This window comes from Podarcis filfolensis (genome assembly GCF_964270895.1).
Source record: "Podarcis filfolensis genome assembly, chromosome: 3".
Lineage (NCBI taxonomy): Eukaryota > Metazoa > Chordata > Lepidosauria > Squamata > Lacertidae > Podarcis > Podarcis filfolensis.
The window spans coordinates 116,418,824-116,428,810 of NC_139606.1; the positions used below are offsets into that span (position 1 = coordinate 116,418,824).

General features: G+C 50.1%; 1 long non-coding RNA gene across 1 annotated transcript in view; it reads right to left on the reverse strand.

Annotated features, from left to right (window-relative positions):
• Positions 1-9,290, reverse strand: part of LOC310758797 — a 118,450-nt gene extending 109,160 nt beyond the window's left edge. Inside the window, exon 1 of the long non-coding RNA XR_014545916.1 lies at positions 8,120-9,290. This is a non-coding gene — a long non-coding RNA (uncharacterized lncRNA). The remainder of the gene's footprint in view (positions 1-8,119) is intronic.
• Positions 9,291-9,987: the final 697 nt, after the last annotated feature.

A 9,987-nucleotide genomic window follows, 5' to 3' on the forward strand; every position in this document is an offset into this window, starting at 1 on the left:
ATCAGGTTGGAGCAGGGACATGGATCTCCTGCGCCTTTTCATCCAAGTGAACCATCCGCTAAAATCCTCCCCCCTTCTGGCGGCCACAGAGTCATTACATAGGGCCTGCACCTCTTGAGGTGCTTTGGTGCAAGGGGCCGAATGGTTCCAGGCTGCTGTGGTATTAACATAGTTGTAGGTGCGGTTGCAAAATGGGTATTTTCCCAAAAAGGGGCCAGATTTAGAATTAAACACAAAGCAATGTGATGCTTGCTCTGCCAAAGAAAGAAATACAGGGGGTGAACTTGTTCGTTTGTCTTGTAAAGTATTATTAACATAATAGGAAGCGTTTATCGGGAGCCCATGTAGTAGCAAGCCAGGTCTTTTGGACTGTGGGGGAATGTGCATACATACCCAGCACTCAGAGAGATTGAGGGCAGATGCAAAACGGTTTATATCCCCAATGTATGTATTGTTTTTCCAAATTTGATGGTAGGGCTCTGACCGTCCGGTCTTCCGTATAGGTGTATCATCTCCCAGACCCAACCCAAGTAGGGCCAGTAACAGGAGGGTCAAGGGAATGGGGGCTGACCGCTTCCTCCCACAGAACCGGTGACGCTCATGCCAGCAGAAATAAACAAACATCCAAATAACCAGGGCAAGAAGAAGCCCTCCTATCCACCATTCCCACTGCCTCCACAAGTCAAACATTGTGGAAAATATTCTAAGAATTGGGCCCCAAACTGTAACAGTATTGACCAGAAACTCCAGGAGGGTGTACGTGGCTCAAATGACCTGGCGGGAGAGATTCTCTAGGTTGGAGGAGTGGGGAGGGAAAATAGCAAGCCGCACACCCGCAAGAAAAGACTGCCACCCGTATCTTACTTGAAAAGGGAGACAAAATCTCCACAGGGGAATCTCTGCTCCAAACTACAGCTATACAGCACCTTGCTCTTGCATGGGGCAGGATGTTCTCTGGGGGTTTTGTGTCCAACACAGGTGCGTTGGGGACGCTGCCCGCGGGCGCCCCTCCCATCCACTTCTTCAGCCGTGCGTGGAGATACCAGCGTCCGGAGTGGTATCAGCAGGGCGGTCGTCCAGTGCCTTCCTGGAGATGGTCAGCTTCAGAGGATCGTCAGGATTCGATGTAGCTGTCCAGTTAGGCAGAACCTTCTTAACACGGGTGTGGTGGACCCACGGGGTGATGCCGGCGACTTTAACAGCGGTGGGGGTGGATATCAGTACGGTATGCGGGCCTTTCCAGCACGGTTGCAGGGGTGCCTGGGCCCAGTCCTTGATCCACACCTCGTCGCCTGGCTCAAACTGATGCAGGGGCTCGGTTAAAACGCATGGCGTGCGAGCCTGGGTCCACCTATTAAGAGAAGAGAAAACTCGGGAGAGTGATTGCACATAGTTTTCTAACTGGACATCTCTGCTCGCGCTTGGCGATATCATCCTAACCTAAGGAACTGGCCTTCCAAACATTACCTCAAAAGGTGACAAATGGGTGCGTTTCTGAGGTAGGCTCCTGACCCTTAACAAGGCTAGGGGCAACATGGACACCCAATTAGAGCCAGTTTCCTGAGTGAGTTTGGACAACTGGTTTTTCAATGTCCTGTTCATTCTTTCTACTTTCCCAGAACTCTGAGGCCTATAGGCGGTGTGTAGTTTCCAGTTGATTTGTAGGGCTTTAGCCAGTTCCTGCAACACTGAGTGAACAAATGCTGGTCCATTATCAGATCCAATGGACCTGGGTAGGCCATAACGGGGTATAATTTCTTTCAGGAGGCATCGAGTCACTTCGCTGGACCGCTCGGATTTGGTGGGCCATGCCTCAACCCATCCAGTATAGGTGCACACTGCCACTAACATATAGCGGTAAAGTCCACATCGGGGTAGTTCTGTAAAGTCCACCACAAGATCTTCCATAGGGGCACTTCCGGTGTGTTGGGTTCCTGGGGGGACCAAAGGTCCTGTCCTTGGATTATTCTTCTGGCACAAAATGCACCCTCTGGATACTTGGGCAGCTAATTGATAGAGATTAGATATATAGAAACACTTCCCCAATTGTTGAGTGGTGGCATCCGGCCCTGTGTGGGTGGACTCATGATATCGCTGGACGATCTGACGAGACAGGGAAGTTGGTACCTATATTCGGTCATCAGGGGTGAGGTACCAGCCTTCTGTGGAGGCTTGCAATCCTTCCTCTTTAGCTGAAGCTTCCTCCGCATCGGAATAACGGGGCTTCGCTGCGGTGTCCAGAATTGCTTCAGGAACCAAGGCTCCAATAAACGGTGCTGGAGGTGATTCCCGGGCTGCCTCTTTCGCTACCTTGTCTGCCAACCGGTTGCCTCTGGCTTCTTCACCCGGTCCAGTCTTATGCCCATAACAATGTACTACTGCCACTGCTTCCGGTTCCCAGACGGCATCCAAAAGGTCCAAGAGCTCTTGGGGGTGTGCTACCGGACTTCCCTTAGAGGTGAGCAAACCTCGCTCTTTCCACAGCGCCCCGTGGGCATGCAAAGTCAGAAAAGCGTATTTGGAGTCCGTATATATGTTGATCTTCTTCCCCTTTGCTAGACACAAGGCCCTAGTGAGTGCTGTTATTTCTGCCAGTTGCGCTGAGGTGCCAGGAGGAAGGGGCTTCGCCTCAATAACCTGGTCTTCTAAGGCTACTACGGCATATCCTGCTTTTCGCTGGCCATTTTCCACAAAGCTACTTCCATCTACAAACCAGGTGGACCAGTGAGGGTTGGCCTTATCCTTCAAATCAGGTCTGCTAGAGTACACTTCATCCATGACTTCCACACAATCGTGGGTCGGCTCCTCACCTTCTCCAACCGGTAGTAAGGTTGCTGGGTTAAGAGCTGCAGTAACTTGGAACTTTAAGCGTGGATTCAATAGCAGCACCTGACACTTTCTCATCTTCGCTTGGGACAGAAAATAAGTGCCTTTCATATCAAGCAGAGCTGGGACTGCATGGGGTGTCACACAAATGGTGTCTTGTCCAAATGTAAACTTGTCTGCCTTCTCCAGCAGGGTAGCCACGGCCACTACTGCCCTCATGCAAGGGGGCAATCCCTGTTCCGTTGGGGTCAGTCGTTCTGATAAATATACAACGGGCTGCTGCCAGCTTCCCAGCCTTTGGCACAACACTCCCTTGGCTATCCCCTGATCCTCGTCTGTATACAAGGTAAAAGGCTTCTCGGGGTTGGGGATGCCAAGTGCTGGGGCCTGTTGTAATGCAGCTTTGAGGTCCTGGAAGGCCTGCTGTTGTTCAGGTCCCCAAACAAATGGGTCTTTCTCCGTTCCTCTTGTGGATTCATGCAAGGGCCGAGCAATGCTACTATAGTTAGGTATCCATATTCTGCAAAACCCTGCAGATCCCAAAAATCCGCGGAGTTCCCGGCGGGTTTTAGGCTCTGGTATTTGGAGTATAGCTTGCTTCCTTTCATCCCTTAACTTGCGTTGCTGGTGGGATATATCAAACCCCAAATACTTGACGGTAGGCTGACAAATTTGAGCCTTTTTCTTTGAGACACGGTATCCGGCCTCTGCCAAGTGATTTAACAGCTCCTTTGTGGCTTTTAGACACGTGTTCTCGTCAGAACACGCCAATAAAAGGTCATCTACGTATTGCAACAAAACCCTGGTGGGGTTGGTGGGGAAGTTTGCTAGGTCTGATGCCAAGGCTACCCCAAAAAGGGTGGGTGAGTTCTTGAAACCTTGGGGAAGCCTGGTCCAAGTATACTGTACTTTGGTGCCAGTTCCCGGGTCAGTCCACTGAAAGGCAAACATGGGCTGGCTTTCTTCCGCTAGGCGGCAGCAAAAGAACGCATCCTTCAAGTCCAGTACAGTAAAATACTGTGCAGTGGGTGGTATAAGGCTGAGCAAAGTATATGGGTTTGGCACATTCGGGTGGAGGGTCTCCACAGCCTGGTTCACCAGCCTCAGATCCTGAACTGGTCTATATCCCCCTCCTTCCTTCTTTACTGGTAATAAGGGTGTGTTCCACTGGGATTGGCAGGGTTTTAAAATTCCATACTGCAGTAGCCGGTCCAAATGGGTCCATACCCCTTCTGCAGCTGCTCGTGGGATGGGGTATTGGTTTACTGCCACAGGGTTTGCGAAGGGCTTGGGTTTCACAATAATGGGGGGGATATTTTTAGCCATGCCCGGTGGATTGTCTTCAGCCCATACGCGGGGTTTTGCTTCCTGCAAAATTATCTCTGGGATCTGGCCCTCCTCTTCTTTTACCATCATCAACCTCCAGTGTTCCCTCAAAGGGACTTCTAGAGAAAGTTCTCCCACAGGACCGGTGTTCATAACAACCTTTCCATTGGGGGAAAAGGCAATCTGGGCTTGTAGTTTGGTTAACATGTCCCGACCCAACAGTGGAATGGGGCACTCGGGGATGTAGAGAAACTTATGCTGGACTGTGTGTCCTCCCAGTTTGCATATGACAGGTTGCAGGAATGGTGCCTTTTGTGTTTCGCCCGTGGCCCCTACAATGGTGATTGCTTGTTGGGTTGGTTTGGATATAGCTGTGGGCAACACCGAGTGGGCAGCTCCCGTGTCAATCAGGAAAGAAAAAGTCCGGTTCCCTGTTTTCATTTTGACCGTGGGCTCACGGGAACCTAAGTCAGTTGGGCCCGGTCTGTCCTAATACTGGTCCTCTTGGAGACTCATGGCTCCTGCAGGTCCTCCTGGGGTAGGTGGCTGCCAAGGACGTCCCTGCCCACGACCTCTTCCCCTCCCGGGTACCCAAGACTCAGCTGCGGGGTTCATTGGGTTTCCTCTTCCTTGGCCCCTTCCTTTAGAATTTGCTTGGGGGCATTCTCGCTTCCAGTGCCCATCCTGCTTGCAAATGGCGCACTGGTTTCGACCTAGTCGGGCTCGCCCTCCTCCCCGGGTGCTTCCTCCTGTTGGGGTTCCTGCCTGGAGCGCCATCAATTTCTTTGCTTGGTATTTTTCCTTCTTCTTCTGAGCTTCCTCCTCTCTCTGGTTATAAGTGGTCTGCGCTATTTCCAACATCCATTCTAGGGTGTGACCCATGAACCCCTCGTTTTTCTGGATTTTTCGGCGAATATCAGGCGCCGCCTGAGCCACAAAGGCTGCCTTTACGATAGGGGCATTTGCACCATCGTCTGGGTCTAAGGGAGTGTACTGCCTGTATGCCTCCTTCAATCGCTCCAAAAATGCCCCAGGAGGTTCCTCAGGCTTCTGGACCACCTCCCTAACCTTCATCAAGTTGGTGGGTTTTCGGGAGGCTCTCCTCATCCCAGTCAGAACATGTTGGCGATAGGTATTCAGGGCATTCTGACCTCCCACCTCCTGGTAGTTCCAATTTGGGGTGGTGGATGGATATGTCTGGTCTATGTTGTCATCCCCTGCCCCATTAGCCCTTAAATGTGTCCTCGCCTCCGCATGGACCCTCCTGGTTTCTTCTGTAGTTAGCAGTGAGTCCAGGAGGTACTGGACGTCATCATAAGTGGGATTATATGTCTTAAAAATCCCCTCAAATAACTTTATAATCTTTGCTGGATTCTCCTCAAAAGAGGGATTTTGGTTGCGCCAGTTGCACACATCAGAACTAGTAAAAGGGACATGTTGGACGGTATATGTCCGCGGTGCTAGCTCCCCGTTTGGTCCCGGGGGTCCCGGTGGGTCATAAACTCGGCGTAGAGGGGCTAGCTTTTCTACTTTTTCCTTTAATTCCTTCCTTGCCTCATGCGCCTTTGCCCTTTCCCATGCATTTAACAGGGCTCTTTGCTCCCTCTTCATCTGTCCTGAAGTACACGTTGCCGCCGTCAGTAAGTGTGGTGACACATCCATCTCATTCTGCCATGGTTCAACATCTCTCCTCACCTTCTCATCATCCCGCTTCGACCATCTATTCCCTTTCCTGATACGTTCCTCAAGCCTTTCTCTAAATTGTTCATCACTCTCTTCCTCGTCCTCATCCTTCGGACCTCCCTGCTCCTCTGGGCTTCCCCCTCCTGGCGCCCCTCCCGCTGCTTGTGGTGTAGGTCCCTGCGGGGCCAGGGCTGGTTGCGCTGGGGGTGCTATCGGCGGGGCATACGGGGGAGGAGGCCTCAGTATCCCTCCTTCCTCTTCTTCAGGATCCTGGAGGACAGGGGGCTTTGGTTTTTCTTTTACTGCACATACTCGGGCACTTCGCCCAATAGATGTTCGGCAATTCCTTAGCCAGGGTGGGTTGTTCTCTGTATTTCTCTTCCAGGTAGAAATGAAAGGAATTTGGTCTGGATGGATCTTAATTATGTTCCGCCACAGGGGGTCTATCAGTTGCAGGTCGAATGTCCCCTCTGATGGCCATCCTGTTCCCTGGGTGGGCCAGTCTACCTCACATAGGGTCCTGAGCCGCTCCTTTTTCAGCTTAAAGCCCCAATCATCATCCTTCGTGGCTGCTTTCCAATTGTCCAGGAAACACTGCAAGGGGGTACCTTTGCTGCCTGCAGACCCCATTTCTAACAGGATACTCCGCTCCTATACAGGGTTTTTTCCTCAAACACACGGGATTCGCTACAGACCGTGGCTTGGACGAGCTCGCGCTGCCAAGAACCGCACGGACCTACACACGCTTGACCAAGGGGACGCTAAGCCCCGGCCACTCACACATTCATCCGTTCACTGGAGTATCCTGCACTCTCCACACTTCACAATACAAAATCCCCTTCTCCCTTTTTCCCTTACCCTACTGGCGGCACCTTACTGCCACGGCCAGTTGAGGTTGATCAGACCTCTTGCCCTATTTTAATTCCCTCAGGGCTCACCTGTTCCGCTGCGGACCACTCCCTCGCCGGCTGTCCTCTTTTCTTCCCCAACCGGGTGTCTCCACGCAGGTACGGTGTAGCGATCTCCCCCCACGAACTGGCAGGGTGCGCGCTGGAGGTTGCAGACGCCGGTCCTGGCTGTTCACCACGGTCGGGCCTGGCCCTCCGGACCCCTGTGGGGTGGGGGCCTTATCCCGGACGAGCCCCCAAGCTGTAGCCTTTGCCTTGCTACCTTGGGATCCAAGGGCCCGCCAACCCCGGGTCGCGGAGAGTAACAAAGGTTCCAAGGAAACGTAAGTTCGAAGAAAAGAGGTTTATTTGATAATGCTGCACGCAGGCAACCAGCAGAATAACTTCTGAAAACTGGCTGCATCACATAACTTCAGGCAACAACATTTATACTTACACCCCACCCTGGTTCCCCATACATTGTTGCATATGGCTCGTGATCAGCTTGTGTGTCTGTTCCTGATTGGTTTAAGGGGGGCATGGGTGCCTCGTGGCCTTCTGCCAGATTGGTGCAGAGGGGCATGGGTGCCTCGTGTTCAGAGGTGGTGTGATGTGGGGTGACAACAGGAGGGGGCCATGCAGGTGCTTCCTCCACAGTTTGACAGTTAGGCCATGGCCTTATTTCCTTATATGGGTAATTAGGGCAAGAGAAGCGTTTCTCGAAGCTTCTCCTCCTCAGTCTAGGGAGAGCAAAAACTTTTTCCCTCCAAACTGCTGCAACTCACTTAGCACTGCCAAAACAATATAAGTAAACATTCTATAAGTAATATAAGTGGACACTATAAGTAAAAGCTCTATAAGCAATCAGCTCCCTACACAACAAGCAAAGGGAAACCCCTCTTCAGAGAAAGACAAGGGAGATAGGCTATTGTCAAAAGGGCAAAATGACAAGGCCCAAGCCCACGCCAGTCTCACTGAGGAGAAAGGGTGGAAAACAAACTATACAAATCCCAAAGAAGTTCAATGCTGGGGATGTCGAAAATTTGGCCACAAAAGATTTAATTGTAGATCTGGAGGAGAAAAGTCTGGTAATATAAGCCCTCAGAGAAGAACCTTTTGTATCAAAGAAGCTGAGGAGAGCCAAGCTAGTCAGGATAGGCCGAAGCCTGCAGAAGTAGTGGAGGCTAAAATGGCACATTGCTATGCTATAAAACAAGATAATCTTCTTTTAAAAAATGCTGGGGAAGATATTTGGATGGAAGGGAAGAGATTTCTGGGGTTAAAAGACACCGGGTCTCAAGTCACTATTGTCCACCCAGAGATCATCTGTCCCACCAAAATAATTCCAGGGAAAGTTATGAAATTAAAAGGAATTTCTAAACACCCTGAGGTATTACCAGTTGCAGAAATCCATATTAAATTCCAAGATTGGTCAGGGAAGTGTCAGGTTGCTATTTCTGAGGAGATTCCTACTACTGTGCTGATCGGATGGGATCTCTTAGAGCATGTACAGAGTTCTTTTGTAGTTACTCGCTCCAAGGGGGGTCAACAGTCACCCAATGCTGAGGGGAATGCTACTGTTACCCAAGGAGACAGAGCTGAGGAACAGAACTCTGAGGGGAGAAAACCAAGCCCTGCTAGTCCCTTTTGTAAAAAGCCAAAAACATAGTTTTGCCCAAGAACAGAAAGAAGATGCTGATTTAGTTAATTGTTTTGAGGCAGACAAATCAGATGAAGCCGATATAACATGCTGGGAAGGGAGAGGGGAGCAACTGTGCAATCTACAAGAAATAAAGATAGCTCCTACATTAACCCTTAATCAGCAGGTGGAGGTTAAGGAGATCCTACAAGATTTTAAAGACATTTTCAGTAACACTCCAGGTAGAGCTAAAGGAGTTATACATCATATCGACACTGGGGATGCTAAGCCTATTGCTGTCAACCCCTACAGAATAACTGGAGAGTATGTGGGGAAAGTTAGCAATGAGGTAAGGGCGATGCTGAAGGCAGGGATGATAACCCCTTCGAAAAGCCGCTGGGCGGCACCCATAGTGTTATTAGACAAACCTGATGGATCTATTAGATTTTGCCTGGATTATAGGAAGCTGAACCATGTCACTAAAGCAGATGCATATCCAATGCCGCGTTTAGATGACCTGATCGAAGCTATAGGCCAGTGTCATTACATCACCTGCCTAGACTTAACAAAGGGGTACTATCAAGTAGAAATGGACCCTAGGGACCAGGAGAAAACTGCGTTCAGAAGTCCCTTAGGGCTGTTTGAGTTTAAAGTAATGCCCTTTGGCTTAAAGAATGCGCCAGCAACTTTTCAGCGATTGGTGGACAAAATCCTGAACGGATTAAGAGAGTTCACAGTTGCTTATTTGGACGATATGGCTGTGTACAGTCCAACTTGGGAGAAACACAAAGAGCACTTAGGGATAGTGCTACAGCGAATTAAAGAGGCGGGCTTAACCATCATAGCTAGCAGATGCCAGATAGGGGGCTTGACTATTCAATACCTGGGACACATGGTGGGAGGAGGAGTGATGAAACTTTTAGAGACAAAGGTAGAAGCCATTTCAAACTGGCCTACCCCTACCTCCAAGAAGAAAGTCAGAGCTTTCCTAGGACTAGCCGGTTATTATCGCAAATTTATTCCGAAATGTAGCGAGATAGCAGTGCCTTTATCCGACCTAACGCAGAAGAAGAAGCCAGACAAGGTTAACTGGACAGCAGCATGTCAGCAGGCGTTTGACGCCTTAAAAAGCGCCTTGACATCAAATCCAGTCCTTGTTGCTCCTGATTATGATCGTGAGTTCACCGTCTTCACCGATGCATCTAATGCCGGGATCGGGGCCGTGCTGTGCCAACAGGGAGAGAAGGACGACCTGCATCCCATCACCTTCATAAGCAAGAAACTACTACCAAGGGAAAGACATTATTCGACCATCGAGAAGGAATGCCTTGCCATCGTGTGGGCATTACAGAAACTGAAGCCGTACATCTGGGGCCGAACTTTTACTTTATGTACTGACCATTCACCCTTGCTGTGGCTGAGAACCATGAAGACCAACAGTAAGCTGATGAGGTGGGCCCTATCACTGCAAGACTTTAATTTTACGGTTAAAAATGTGAAAGGGACCCTGAACACCGTTGCAGACGCCTTATCCAGAAGACCTGCAATTGAAAGTTAAGTGAATGCTTAAGATGTAGCAGGTTTTTGTATATATGTATATTTTACCAGAACACAGTATTTGATGTA